Source organism: Pleurodeles waltl, chromosome 7 (genome assembly GCF_031143425.1).
Source record: "Pleurodeles waltl isolate 20211129_DDA chromosome 7, aPleWal1.hap1.20221129, whole genome shotgun sequence".
Lineage (NCBI taxonomy): Eukaryota > Metazoa > Chordata > Amphibia > Caudata > Salamandridae > Pleurodeles > Pleurodeles waltl.
In genome coordinates, this window is record NC_090446.1 from 1,155,777,919 (window position 1) to 1,155,793,658 (window position 15,740).

At 42.3% G+C, this 15,740-nt stretch overlaps 1 protein-coding gene across 1 annotated transcript in view; it reads left to right on the forward strand.

Annotated features, from left to right (window-relative positions):
- The window catches only part of MGAT5B (alpha-1,6-mannosylglycoprotein 6-beta-N-acetylglucosaminyltransferase B), a 676,434-nt gene that overhangs the window by 51,298 nt on the left and 609,396 nt on the right, over nucleotides 1-15,740 (forward strand). The gene's annotated exons all lie outside the window — the stretch shown is intronic.

The following is a 15,740-nucleotide window of genomic DNA, read 5'->3' on the forward strand; positions in this document are numbered from 1 at the left end:
GGGCCAGCGTCAATGTTTTCTTCGTGCTGATGGGGAACCACTTAAAGATCTTGTGGAGCATGCAGAGTGTGTGGAAGCAGGCTGCGGAAACAGCTTTGACACACGTTTTATGAAGAGTTCACTGTCAAGAATGATGCCAAGGTTGCGGGTGTGATCTTTCGGTGTGGCTGTAGGTCAGAGCTGTGCTGGCCCCGAGGAGTCATCCAGAGGGTTGAGTGTCTGCTGAAAATCAGAACCTCCATTTGGTCCATGTTGAGCTTTAGGCAGTTGTCCTTCCCCCAGGCGTAAATGTTCTTCAAATGGTTGTGAAAGCTGGTCTTTGTCTTGGTGGGGTCTGTTAAGAGTGAGAAGACAAGCTGTGTGTTTGTCAGCATAGGAGATGATGTTGATGTTGTGCAATCTCACAATCTCTGCGAGTGGTGTCATGTAGACATTGAAGAGTGTTGGGCTTAGGGAGGAGCTTTGAGGGATGCCGCAGATGGTGTGCTTGACCTGTGAGGTGAAGGGGGAGGTGGACTCTCTGTGTGCGTCCCACAAGGAAGGATGCCATCCATCTGAGCACATCATCTGTGATCCCAATGTGGCATAGTCAGTTGATCAGTGTGTGGTGGGAGACGGTGTGGAAGGTGGCGGAAAGGTCGACCAGGATATGGGCGGCTGTTTCTCCTCTGTCGAGCAGGATGCGGATGTCGTTGGTTGCGGCGATCAGAGCTGTCTCTGTGCTGTGATTGACTCTGAAGCCTGTTCGGGAGGAGTTTAGCAGGTTGTTTTTCTCCAGGTGTTTGGTGAGTTGGAGGTTGAAGGCCCTCTCCAGGACTTTGGTGGGGAACAGGAGCAGGAAAATCAAGTGGTGATTCTGAAGCTCGTTGGCATCTGCACAGGGCTTCTTGAGGAGGGGGTCTGATCTCTGCGTGTTTCCAGGCTTCTGGAAAAGTGCCCGTAGTAAACGAGGCATTGAGGATCGAGGTGAGCTGGTGGCTGATCTTGTTTCTTCTGAGGTTGAAGATCCTATGGGGGCAGGGGTCGGTGGGTGCTCACGAGTGGATGGAGCTCATGAGTGTGATTGTGTTCAGTGTACTGAGTTGTCCCCATGCGGTGAGCGGGTGGTCAGCAGTGAGACTGATGGGATGCTGGGAATGTCGGAGGGCTGGAGATCAAAGTTACTGTCGATGATTTCTATCTTGTGGAAGTGGTTTGCTGTGGCATAGGTGAGTTCTTGCGAGGTGGGGATGGAGTTTTCGATAGCTGATGGGCAGACAAAGGGGGTCATTCCAACCCTGGCGGTCATCGACCGCCAGGGTGGATGACCACGGAAGCACCGCCAACAGGCTGGCGGTGCTTCATTTGGGATTCCGACCGCGGCTGTAAAGCTGCGGTCGCCCAGCCGGGTCCGGCGGTTTCCCGCCAGATTTCCCCCGGCTGGGAGAATCCTCCATGGCGGCACTGCAAGCAGCGCCGCCATGGGGGTGTCGTGGGGCCCCTGGGGGCCCCTGCACTGCCCATGCCACTGGCATGGGCAGTGCAGGGGCCCCCTAACAGGGCCCCAGCATGATTTCACTGTCTGCATAGCAGACAGTGAAAATCGCGACGGGTGCAACTGCACCCGTCGCACCCCTGCAACACCGCTGGCTCCATTCGGAGCCGGCTTCTATGTTGCAGGGCCTTTCCCGCTGGGCCGGCGGGCGCTCCTTTGGCGGGCGCCCGCCGGCCCAGCGGGAAAGCCAGAATGGCCTCCGCGGTCTTTTGCGGTCCTTTGCGGCCAAATGGCAGTGACCGCATGGCGGGCGGCTACTGCCGCCCGCCGCGGTCAGAATGACCGCCAAAGTCTCTGACAATGGTCAAGAGTTCCTTGGTTTGGTTAGCGCAGTTCTCGGTCCAGCGAGTCAGGGCATCTTTTTTGTGGCATTAATCTGGTAATGGTGGTCATTGAGGGCCATTTTGAAGGTGGGTTCATTTGATGTGGTTCTTGCTGGTGTGACATCTTCTCTCCAGGTGTTTGCACCTGAATTTTGATTTGCTGAGTTCCAGGGTGTACCATCTGGCTTTTTTGGTAGTTCTGTGGGTTTTGGCTGGTTTGGCCGGGGTGACCAGGTTGGTGACGCTGATTATCCAGTCATTAAAGCTCTGTACTGTCTGATCCAAGTTGGTGGAGACATTGGGCTGTGAGGTGCTGAGGGCACTGGTCCATTGCTACTGAGTGACCTTGGTCCAGCTGCGGGAGTGGGTGCTGTGGTGGACGGAAGCAGCGCTGGGGGATCCGGCGAGGATCCGGGAGGTTGTTTGACCTTGTAACCTAACAACCACAGCGCAAAGTTAGTTGCCATGTGAAAAAGGATCATCTACATAGTATATTGTACATTCCTCTGAAATTTCAAAGAAATCCAACTAACTGTTTTTGTGCTACATCCAATACAAAAAGACTATGTAAAATGCTTTGGGGCCCAAATCTGTTTTGGGGCCCCCCTTTTCCTTTGCACCCCTTTCACCAAACTCCACAAAACTTTCCATCCTCCATCAATTTATAGGGGGTAATAGGTCTGCAAAGTTTCACAGAGATTCATCCATTGGGTGCAAGGTAAATAAGGGGCAGAAGTCATAGGGATTTCTAACTCTGGTAACCCTAACTACAGCTACAGAGTGGCTACTGCCTCTCTGATATATATATATATATATATATATATATATATATATATATATATATATATATATATATATATATATATATATATATATATATATATAATTGTCTGAGGAATACTACAAGGGGCCAGAATAAAAACCTATATATTTTTTGAGTAATTGAGGCTCTATAGGATTCCCATAGCTCATATGGGATTTAATTTGATTAAATCATGGACAATTATTACTAGGTCAAATTACACATTGTTTACACAGACGTCATTTCAATACAATTTTAATTTTACTGGTCTACAAACAAGTTTATGCAAATGTGTACATCAAATACATTTTCAGTGCCTATGGGGTGCAAACAGGTTAGATAATCTAGCATTTTATTAGTACATAGCACTTCACACAAGATTTAAATTGGATAAATTATGTAGTGATAGTAGTACAGCTGATTGCATTTTATGATGATAGCACTGTTTATACCACCTGTCCATCCAATACTATTTCACTCCAAGTGTGCTGTACGTAGGTTTATACAAATGCGTGTGTGTCCATTGTTTTAAGTTATTTTTTATTCTATTAAGTGGCATTGCATACGAGCATATCTTTGCATTATGATAATACAGAATTCACTAAGAATACATTAGAGGTTGGCACAGTAGCATTAAGCCATAACAGCACATCCCTTAATTTCCCAAATCACATGACATACCCAACTAGTAGGTATTATCTCTGAATATATACTTTGAAAATACAGGCTTGCATACTACAACATGCTCATTACATGTATGTATCTAGTCACCATTGTATAGTAGATTGTGCTATGTAAAGCAGTTATTACAGCAATATATCTGAGGTAATGCCCACAGCAACAGTCATCCCATCCCACATCATGAGTGAGTGGAGACGTTGGCAGATTGATGCAGAAGATGAATTTTAAGAGGACTCCAAGTATCTCTGGGTCTGGATGCCAGGTGTAGGAAATTCGGTTTTTGATTGAGCGGGGTGAAAACCTTTCTCGAGCAACAACCACAATCCTTGTTTGGGTGAATCACAAAAGTCACAAAATGAACCTGTGCTTAACCCTCCAGCAGATAAGCAAAAAAGGAGTTAGGCTTAATTTAGAGGTTCTGTGTTAAGTATTTATGCAGCATACAAACAGTAGTAAAGTGAAAACATAGCACTAGAGATATCCCACACCAATTTAGGAAAATAGAGTAAAATGTAATGAATAAAATGAGACCAAAATAACAAAAATCCATCCATGGGAGCCAGTCAACTGCAAATTTAAAGGTTTTAGTAAAAATAGCACCAAGAAGCAGCTAGTGATAACTGTGGGAATTTGGTTGCACTAGGCCGAGACAAAGTAAAAATAAATAAGGCAGTCGTTCTGTAATGTTCACGGGGCCAGGAGCTATTGATGAATGGCTCATATTTATACACTGTACCACCCTTTGAAGTGGTTGAAACTTCTAGTCCATCCCCACATCTGGTTCTTGGAAGTTCCATCCTTCCCCTGCCCAGGCTCCAAAAGGCCCAGGGTGGTTAAAGGCTAGTGTCAAGTTCCTTTGGGAGTGTGTTGGAGGCAGCTGTTTGAAATGTGAGTGGGGAAGGGAAGAGCTCCGCTCCTCCCATCCCATCAGGATTGCTCTCTCCCATCTACACCCAGGTCCCATTGTTCAGTGTTTGGGCCCAATATGCATTCCTGAAAGGGGAGAAATTAAAAGGCAGTTGGAAACTCTTAGAAGGCCTTTGAAAGTTTAGCTCTTTGTGCAGTTTCAACTGTTAAGATTAAAAAGCCTGTTTGCAGTTTCAACTGCTCATAACAATATACTAAATCACTCAGCGATTGCTTAAACTTCGGGTCTCTTCTGCTACCCCATCAGCAGGCTACTTTTCCCTTTGCCAACAAGAGGGCTAGTAAAATGAATTTCTTATAAAAGGAAGTGTAGTCTCCCACCCATCCCAGAAATGCGACTTTATGGTCCAATTGTAGCTCACATTACACCATAATGGATAAATGTGATAATACCTCACTCTATTATATCTGTAGAATGTTACAAAGCTACACCAGATGCAAAAAACATGCTTCGAGAGAACCATATCTGGCACATTTAGTGCCCTCTCTAAGGCCAAATGTATGTAGAGTTATAGGAGTGAAGTAAGCCCAATTAAGGAATTTATCATTAATAATTCGAAAACTACTGCTCAAGCACACCATACTCACTTGGGTGCAACTAAATTTCCACACTTCATCGGATATCTCCTGCCCCAACTCACCTTCCAATCCAGCCCATGCTGACTGGGCCAGCATAGGCATTTCCTCCTGTGCAGAGAAGTACAATTTTGTTATAAAGTGTTTTGTGGCGGTAGGGTCTAGTAGTTTATCCAGCGTTATAAAGGTGGTTGGTTCTGTAGGGAATTCTGAATGGCAGCCCTACACCAGCTTCATAACTAAAAGTACAACAGGACATCTAGAGGGATGCAGACAGTATTTCTTTTATATTCTGCTTGCGTAAGAAGGAAATTGCTTCTGTGGATGCTCCTCCATTTCAGAAACCCTTTTGCTATCAATTGGAGATTGCTTTGAACTTATGAGTGACAGATAGTAAGGGATAATAGCTCAAGTAGAGCTTGTGGGAAGTAAATGAATCCTGAGTCCACCTTCCTACTCAATCTAACCCAAGCTCTCTACAATGGTCCTGCCACGTGTGTGCTTAGGGGTTGGCTTGTAATTCTTGTAGTTTTGCAAAGGCAAAAATCTCCCCTTCCCAGAAAAATGATTGCAGTTCTTCAGAGAGCACATTCTTCCATTTAGGTCATAGAACCCGGGGTTGTCTATATTTGGTCCAAAGCAGTTAACTGTGGTAAGCCTAGCATGATCAAGTCTACCCCGCATAATAGCACAGTGAACTTTCTCATCACAAAGGGAACCTGGTATTTTAAACTGTGTGCCCTTTTTTATTAGCCTCTTTTATTTTATTTTATTTTATTAGCCCTTTTTTATTGCCTCTCTGGCAAATGAGGAGTATGAAGATGTTAAGAAGCAGGAGGCCCATCTTTTTTTGCAAAATGACTGTCTGAGTGTGATGTGAATTGAGTCTCCTGCAGTAATGAGATACAGGTATGGTGTGTGTCAAGATATGCAAACACGTCTGTTTTTTTGTAGGTTATTAAGTCTCCATGCATTCCATGTCAAATATGATTTTGAGTAGCTTGTCACGGTACTACCCCCCCATGCCAAATGCAAAAATTGAATGGTGTGGCATGTGGTCCCATGTTACATCAAACATGAAATCTCCCTATGCTGCTTTAAATGTTTGGTGCTTCTTAACACTAATGCTAAGTATTATTTCTGTTCAGCAGACCTCTCTCTCCCGCCCATACTTGTGGCTTAATTACAACAGCACTGTAATCCCCCATACCATAAACCACAGTACTATTGGGATAGTAGTAAATTGGGTAAGTAACCTTGGGAACAGTTCTTCAATTGGCATACCCCCTGGGAATCACTAAAGGCTCCAGTGTTTCCCCTTCAAATTAATGCCTATGGTGTCAGAGGAACAATAGGTGATACAATTTGCTGACCAAAGTCGTGTCACCTAAAGGAAGTACCTTTTGCCCACATATCACACAGTACATTAAGTCAACTTACAGGGCTGGCTTTAGTGACGGTGGCGCCTGGTGAGACAATCTTTTTTGGCGTCCCACAGCCCCCTCCTCAGACTCCCTCACTACCACCCCACTTCCTGAAAGTTGGACGCACAAGAAACTCTGCAGCAGGTGCTTTTAAATCGTAAGTTGTTGCTAAACACAGCGCCCCCGTCCCCAAGGTCAGTGCCCCCCTCCAAGTCAGCACCCAGTGCAGCCGCACTGGTCACTTCCTTAAAGCTGTCCCTGTCAACATAACAACTGGGTGGAAGGGGCCAGGGCCGGCTTTAGGGCAGTGTGAGTGGTGCGGCACACACTTGGCGCGGATCTAGGGACGGGCACTGACCCCAGGAGGGGTTCTGTTTTAGCAATACCTTACGATTTTAAAAACACCTGCTGCAGTGTTCCTTGTAGTCCAGCTTGCTTTCAGTTAGCAATAAAAATATCAGGAAATATTGAGATGAATGTTTCTGCTGGAGAGACAGATGGAGTTTTGTTTAGTGGCAGTTCTGGCTTGCCATAAAATTGTGCAGAGGGTTAATTTGCCTGCTGCAAATAACGCCTACCTTGCAGATCACAGATAAGTATTTTATGTGGATAGCTTAGTGGATTACTGCTTTCATCATAGAGATCCTTTTGTTACCACAATTCATAAGCTGCAACCCTAATACAGAACAGTGACTGTTGAACTGTCATCAGAGAGCTGCATGTAAACTGCATAAAATAGGTTATGAAGTTATGTAATGCTACTAAAAAGAGTTTGTTTGGGTAGATAAACAATCTTATTAGTAAGGAAGTTCTGGAATTGATGAGGTATGGTAGATCTTCCAATTCCTGCATGACAAAATCCTTCATTTCAGTGAGATAACTGTAGGTTTGTTTGTCAGCATCCAGTGGTAGAGAGATCTAATTCTGGTTTATGTTTGTGGGAACCTGTCAACAGCTAAAAGGTGAAGCTGCACTGATATAACACTAATGTCACTAGTCTGCAGTACAGGCAGACATGCAGCATGAGTTAGGAGCATCTAAAGTGTTGCCATGGAGTTGTCCAGCAAGATGGCAGAAGTCAAGGCACCAGTAATGGTGTACGGCTGTCTACCGCTGCCTCACAGTTGATGTTGAGAAACATAAATTTGCAATCAAAAGAAAACTTCTACAATATTTTCCAGTTAAAAGTTGAGCATTGTGCCTTCAGAATTGGAGCTGGCATCTGTGACCTTGGTCCAATCAGTGTTGTACAACCAAACTGAAGTTACAACCTAAAGAACTAATTTAATGAGTCATGGCCTTGGATCCCAGAAGTGAAGATAGCATCATATTACACATCTTCCTCGCCCCTAGATATATTTTATTGCCATATTGGAAAATACACTCCATGTAGTGAACTAGGAATGGGAGGGTTCTATCTCATTAGGTTTCAGGGCAGATTAATTAAGACATTTTAAGATCAAGATTGGGCCTAATATAAATGTTTCTGAATCAGCCGCAATTGATTCATAAGAATGGTGAGGCAAATACATTCACAATGGCAGAAAACTATACCTTTGGGAAAAGCTCTTACCTGCAACCTGACATCACCAAAGGACCAGGAGAGGCATAACCAAAGCGGGCTACAGCTGCTAGTACACATTATAGAATATCTGCCTCAAAGGATGTGCTAAAAAAGCTGGGGGTCTACACATGCTGTCTGTTATGTGGCTACAAGATCACAGATTCTTGTAGATTTACTCAGGAATATTCAAAACCTCAATACTGGGCTCCGAATTGGTCAACCCTCCAAACTGATCCTTCACATGCTTGTCAGTGTTCATCATCTAGTTAGTTCTTTATTGATTTAATTGTATGACATGCTGTAGTCTGAAATTGTATCTCACTCTACGATAGGGTTGAGTGTTTCTGAGATGTGTAAGAACCTTTATGGAATTAAACTCTTTCAAGAAGACATGAGAGATCCAGAAGCTCGAAATCACACTTCGGTTGGTCTCCTCAGCCACGTAGGAAACCTGCCTTTGTGGTTGATTCCAGCACGGGAGGAGGTCATTGAATAATGATGTACTGAATATGTTATCAAGGCAGCTATTGAACATAGCAAATCCAGCTATTTAATGTTAACTGAGTTGAAATATCAAGGTCATTTTAGGTGGCCCTGGGTTGCGGTATTTGTCAAGAGAAAATCTGAATCTGCCAACATTTGCTAGCCATGGACTTAATCAGAATTCAGCCAATGATGTTACAGGATTTTCACTTCACAGAGTCGGATATCATCATTTTTGTAGATGAGTTTCAGATTGCTTTACTTCAGGAAACTAATCCAATGAAAATATCTGAAGCATTTAGACTACTTGCTGTGCCCTTCCATTCAGACAGAAAACACATATCAACGTGAAACTCCTTTTCAATCAATTTAACTATTATAGCAGGAAAATCTTACTACTAGTTAACTCATACAAAAAAATTCTTAAACAAAGACAAAAAATCATCTGTCTAGAATCTTTCAAAAAAGCTCCACTGAATCGAGTACCAATACAAATGTGAAAAAAAGTGTTTTAAATGTTTCGGAAGCTGCATCAGCATGTAATGGTGAATCATTTTTATAATCATACCTTAGGAAAGTAAACAAAGAGTGATAGTTGAAAAAAGTGATCCCCAAGTGAGAAAAGAAACACCACACCATAAAGCATTAAAGAAATCACTTATAGTTCTGTGATCTTTGGCGTATCTCACAAAGACATCCTCTTATTAAGTTATAAAGTATGCTTGTCAATACATTGATTGATAATTCAAAACAAAATCGAAGAGGTCTTGTCTGATCAACGTGTGGACGGCGTTTCGACCCTCATGCTGGATACTAGAGTCTCATCAGGACAAAAAATGACCTGGGTAACACTGTCTGACCCAGAATGGTGCTTTTGTCCCCTTAATATAAGAGCGGGGTAGACTGGTAGCATCTTCCCACAGTGGGTAATGCTGTATTTTCCTAATTCTGAAGTCTGGATACAAGGGCCCCATTCTGGGCAGTTGACACGTTAATCAGACAAGACCTCTTTGATTATGTTTCGAATTATCAATCAATGTATTGACAAGCATACTTTATAACTTAACAAGAGACTGTCTATATAAAGCACAATAGACTGTCTTGGCTGGGGAGTAGACCAATTCTTGCAGAGTTCATTGACAAATATGACAAATATGATTGACAAATATGATGCCTTAATTAATTTCTTAAATGCCGTGCCCTGTTCTGCAAATACAATCTTCAAACCTGGAAAGTAAAGAAAATCTCTCATACAGTTTAGGAACTGAGTAGAAAACGAAGGGGCTTGGAAGAATTGGATGGTTACATACATCTAGGTATCTTGATAGTAGTTTCATGATCAAACCTGCTCAGAAGAAGCTAAATAAAAAAGAGGGAGTCCCAGAAAGCTAATTGGTAACTTATTATTGGCCTATATGTGGAGCACGATCCAGCATGTGAATTTCCCAACGTAGGTTGGAGGAACTAGAATAGTGTTTAGTAACATTCAGTTGCTGCTTTGCATCTGTATTGTTTTCAACTCTCAAATGATCAAGCTAGTCATATAACATAAGAGGAAAGTTATCCCACTTCCGTGGGCATCAGCAATGGTACATCTTTTCCCTTGGAACTAAGTAGAGAAAGTTATACATTTCCCATAGGACTGGTGGTGATTCTCTTTAGGCATCAAGAATAGATTAAGGGGGTTATTCTAACTTTGGAGGAGGTGTTAATCCGTCCCAAAAGTGACGGAAAAGTGACGGATTTACCACCAGCCGTATTACGAGTCCATTATATCCTATGGAACTCGTAATACGGCTGGTGGTATATCCGTCACTTTACCGTCACTTTTGGGACGGATTAACACTCCTCCAAAGTTAGAATAACCCCCTAAATGATGAAAAGATTTCTGCTTTAACTTTTGGCGCTGCAGCTTGATTTATCCTTAGGACTTAGACAATCTTAGTTTAATCTTGTGCATGGCTCAGTTGAGTCAACATTGGCCTTAATGAGGAAGAACAAAGGGACATTTCTAAAAGTAAGAGAATTTTCCCAATTTGGTTAGAGAACACACTACAGCATAGGGAATGTTTCCTTGCCTAACCCACCACTTTATTACTGTTTAGGAAATGTCTAGGTACATGTCTTATGGAATATTTGAGGGAGGTTGCCTGCTGCCATCAAAGCACAAGGATGTTTACATGCTATATTCCTATGATTGCATGAGAAGGGCCTCTACATTCTCTCTCGTTGTGAAATAGTACCACATCGTTTTCTGGAATTGTTTTGTTTAGTCTCAGAGCTGTGCAGTGTATTAACATATTTTGTCAAAGATTTTTTTAAGCATTCAAGATAAAATGCCTTTTTCATTCAAGGATGCTTCCCATAAACAGAAAAAGGCTATTTTCAGGTATTTTTCTTTTCCTTTGTGGCACTTCTGGGTGGCATCTTTAAGCTGCTGCTTTACCTCCATTTAAGAAAGCACTAGCACTGTTTTTGATTTTACAGGATCATGGCGGGTTGTATGACAGATTTTCAGGGACAAAAATATTGTGGGGAGAAAATATTGTGGTAAAAATACCGAGAACCAATTTATCAAGAAATAAAGTGCGTACAAGTAAGTGTAGGTTTACTGCATATATTTGGAGTTCAGTATAGGGAACCTATGCCTACCTATTTAAACTTATCTTCACAATATTTTGGTCCTCCATATTTTTGCCAAATAGTTTCGCCGATATTCTGTAGTCGATATTCTGGTGAAATCCCATCATAGCTTGATATTCCAAAATGGGATAGACAATAATGGGTATTTATATCTGTTATTGCCTCCATGTTACAGATCATCTTCTAATCTTCTGACATAAAAACCATTATAAACTGCGGTTCTAACGTCTGTATTTTTTATATATATTTATGTTTTGCTGTTGCTTTGTTTAATTTTGCCTGTTTTCATATTTTTTGTATAAAGTAAAACCATTCCATTAAATAAACAGAAGCATACCTCCCGAAAAACGCTTCTGAAAAAATGCTTACTCGTACTTACATTTAAGTGAATCTGGATGTTGATGTAAATACCAGTGCATTTGTACAGCTGCAGAATGTGGTACCCATGTTTAGGTTTCCAGTTGCTTCCTTGGTGTTTGCCCTTTACATGAAGCCTTACAATATGGTATTTTAGTGGACCTGATTGATGTATTTTTAACCATCTTAAAATGCTCTTCTTTCGCACCCTCTTTACCTCTATTTCTTTATTGCTGGTTACAACTTTCTCATATGTATTCATGAAGCCTGGCATCATAATGTGTTCTCCAGTTTTTAATAAGGCTCCACATGTTTTCTTGGTAACTATAATACTCAATTAGTCTTTTAGCAAATTAAATCTTCCAGTACTGTCAGGTGCTTAATTTGCAAAAGATTAAGTGCTGGGAGCCAAAGTTTTCTCAGAAGCCCGCATCCAGTGCTATAGAATGTCAGGGTTCCCGGATCCCAGGGTTGTCTAGTTTTGATTGATTCCAACTCATGCTCTTTCACCGCAATACGTTTCCTGCACCTTTATTTCATTCGTACAGGTTTTGTCATCCCTGCTATCACTCTGTGTCACTGTTTTCCCATTATTCTCTTCCTTCTTCTTTCTCCCTTTTCAGCTTTTCTCTCTCTTGTTCTGGGTCAAAGTCCAATGATGGAAAGTAAGTCCTGGTCCCCATCTCCCCCATCCACCACCTCAAAGAAAGCATTGAGCACTGCACAGAGGGTTTTTTCTGAATATTCTCACTCTGATATTTAACTCTTGAAAGACATCTGTTAGATTTATTTTCAAATATTTTAATTCTGAGGGCTACACATATAATTTCACGACTCCTTAGTGAAGTTCTAAAGATGTGCCAGATAACACATATGAAGGTCTGCCTGGAAAGTTATGTTCCTTGAATCCCTTATGCATGCATATGTGGGAGGGGTTGAAGTCATAATCACTGTGGAGCTATCATAGAATCTCTACCTGGGAGCTGTGTTGAGCTTACTCCCAGATGAATAGTGTGTACTGTTGATGCATGCTCAGACGTCATGAGGAAGCACGTTTTGTGAAGTTCAGACGTTAAGTTAGTGTTTATTAGTTCATGCTGAATCCATTCAGGAATGTGACTGAGAAGAGGATTGGAGCATGTGAGAGGGCACATACAGCCAAAGCCAAGAGCTTAGATATTGAGGACAATTGGCAGCTAGTGCCTTGTGTACCATGGAGACTGCATTTAAAAGATGTGTTTGTTCAGTGATAGCCTGTGGAAGAAGTCCAACGGGGATTTAACAGAAGTGCAGTAAGGTAAACTAAGAGAGACATGGTGGCAGTTGCACTTTCCACAATCTGGAGGAGACAGATAACATGATTAGGTAAGCCATGCAAGACTTAATTTAAATAAACTGAATAGGATCAGATAGGTGCTTGGATCATCAACCTTCTCTCTTCAACTCAGAGCCAAGGAAGAATTTCCTTTAATCTGTTCAAGTAACATTTACCAGTGATTTTTTGACATGCAGGCAGAAGGTCAAATCAGCGTTTATGGTAACACATTTGGTCATAGTAGCAGGGTTACGGGAGTGGCCAAGGAGCCAGTGACTACTAAGTGGAGGTCCAGATTTAAGGGTGGATCCCTAAAACCAACATTGCTGTTTATCAGCATTCGACCTCGAAAGGTTATTGGTCCTCTAACATGCGACTGAAACTAAACATTCCTGAAGATTAAAGGGGGTGTCATGAGCCTGGGCTGTGTCTGGAGGGCCTGCGCCGATGGTATGATGGAGGCTGTAAAAGGGTGGGGTGTCTGTTTGATGCACAGGGGGTAGTTTCTTTCGATCAGATGAGGGAAACGTACGGCCTGACAGAGGCAGATAGGTTGATGTACTACCAGGTGAGACATTGGGCTCTTCAGCCGGCGAACAGAGCACTAATGGACAGGCCGCTCACGCCATTTGAAAAATGGCTGTTGACAAAGAAGGATGACAGGCGAGTCCTTTCAGAGCTGTACAGACTCTTACAGGGAGGGGAACGCCTGGCTAAGTCAAAGGGGCAACTTAGATGGGAGAGGGAGCTGGAGAGGGAGTTCTCTGATGAGGAGTGGGACAATATATATTATAGAGCACATCATATGGCTTTCAATGCAGCGGGGACGGAGACAGCGTATAAAGTTGCTTCCTATTGGTATTACACCCCAGCCAGGATGCATTCTTGGGACCCCACCAAGCCCAGCCTTTGCTGGAGGGGGTGTGGTAATACCGGTACGCTGGTACATCTCCTCTGGCATTCCCCTAAACTTAAGAGATATTGGACGAGCATCTTAGACGATATTGATAAAGTGTTTCAGACCGAGCTCCCTAGGTTTCCATCGTATATACTTCTAGGCCTGCCCAACCCCCTCACCTTTCCGCTACGATCCCTAAAAGGGTGACAGATGGCGCTGGCACTTAATGCGGCTGTGCAGTCGATACTAGCCTTGTGGGGGACAGACAGGGTACCGACGTATGTGACCTGGCTTCAGAAACTGTGGTTTATTCTTGCAAATGGAGAAGCTTACGCTGGTTTCCCAGCAGAGAGTGGGTGACCTAGATACGCTATGGAAGCCATTTCTTAAGATCTTATCAACAGAGTTCATGGAGCTGACATGCCCGGCTTACTTGAGGGTTCTGGGGCTGACTGATACTTCTTAGAAGATGCTAGGCATGTTGGATGGGGGCGACCTAGCATGATGTTATCCTGTGAGGTAGGGGGGAGCCCTGGGGGGAGGAGCGACATATTGGACGGGGGAGGCACAGTTTTTCTGTTGTTAATTTTTTACATGTTCTGCTTGCTTAGGTACGAAGCTCTGAGGTCATTAGATCATTGTCTCTACCTACCTTGCTCTTTTAAATGTCTGGAAATGGGCGAAAAGGGAGACCCCTCTTGGCACTAAGACTGTAATCATGTGCATACTCTCATTGATAGCAGATAGACAAGATGTAACCAGGTGGTTGACTTACTGGCGACTCAAACAATCTGCTTCGTACTTTTATATGTTTAAACCAATAAAAAGATTTGATCCATAAAGGGGATGTCAGAGCAACTGCCACTTTGTTTTATCTGCAATACGGCATCATCTGCAATTTTTAAATTGATAAAAAACAAAAGAACAAATGAAAACAACTAAAAGGGTTAAATAAAACATAATGAATTGCATAAAGTGCACAATTATTAATAACCAATTAATGCCTGTGTTTTTTGCTTTTAAAAATAAACATGCTTTATTTCATATGCCACTAAAAACAAAACATAAAATTACTAATGTATACAATAAAATTGAGACATGTTGAGCACCGCCTGAACTAGAGACCTGTGTCAGAAGATCTCTTAATTTTATACGATATGTAGCCCCTCTCTATGGTGTTTGTCAAGGGACATTATCAAATAGTTCGCAATCTAAAACTTGACTGTCAGGACAATGAGTCAGAGCACTCCAAGACTGACTCAGGGAGGCGTTGTGTACCAGAAACTCTGAAATGAGCAAAACACAAACATAACACACAATAAATAAATGACCAAGTAATGTTTTTCTTCAAAGAGCATTTTAATGCATACACAATTAAATACTTTACTTAAAATCACAATTATTTCAGGACAATATTTCAGGTGGATTTTCAAACTGGGACCCTTTCTGGGGACCTCACAGATTAAGAAGTGTCCTTACAAACCGTAAAGAAATTTCACAGCAAATAACTAACTCTGTAAATGTATTCTTCTCCTGTTAGCTGAGAGGTCCCGTGTGACAATGTGCACACCAGTAGGCTTTAATCCTAAAAACCAGCAGTTTTCCTGTATGGATCAATTAGGAAACGTGAGGTTTTTCACAATCGAAAGGTGACACAAGTGTTGTCATGTTTTTTTACATGAAAAATTAGAAGGCTACTGTCTGCCTCACCACCACATTTAATAATTAGGAAGCAAGTCTGTTGACTTTAAAGTGAAAATAAATAAACATTACCAGATAGTGTCTGTCTAGAGAGACCAATCAAACATTTTAGGAAACTCAAAGTACGCATTGACATGAACTTTAGATCGCCCTCTGGAGATTCCAAGCATTTTTCAGTGTCAGACCAAGAAATGGGACATGTATAATAAAGCCCTTCTTATTGCATTTGCCAAGCAGTTCATGATGAAAAGCTCTTTCTTATTGCATTTGCCAGAGAGGTAAAAATGGTAAGCCCTTTCTAAGGTTTATGTCCTTGTGTTCATAATGTAAACCCCTTCCTTTTATATTTGCTAGAGGGAGTTCACCATGTAAAACCACTCTCAGTTGCATGTTAGAGTTCATAATGTTCCTAACGTTTCCCATTGTATTTGTGAGACAATTCACCATATAAAGCCCCTTCTTATAGTGCGTCATAGAGTTCACAATGTAATGTTCCCTCTCATTGACGGTCT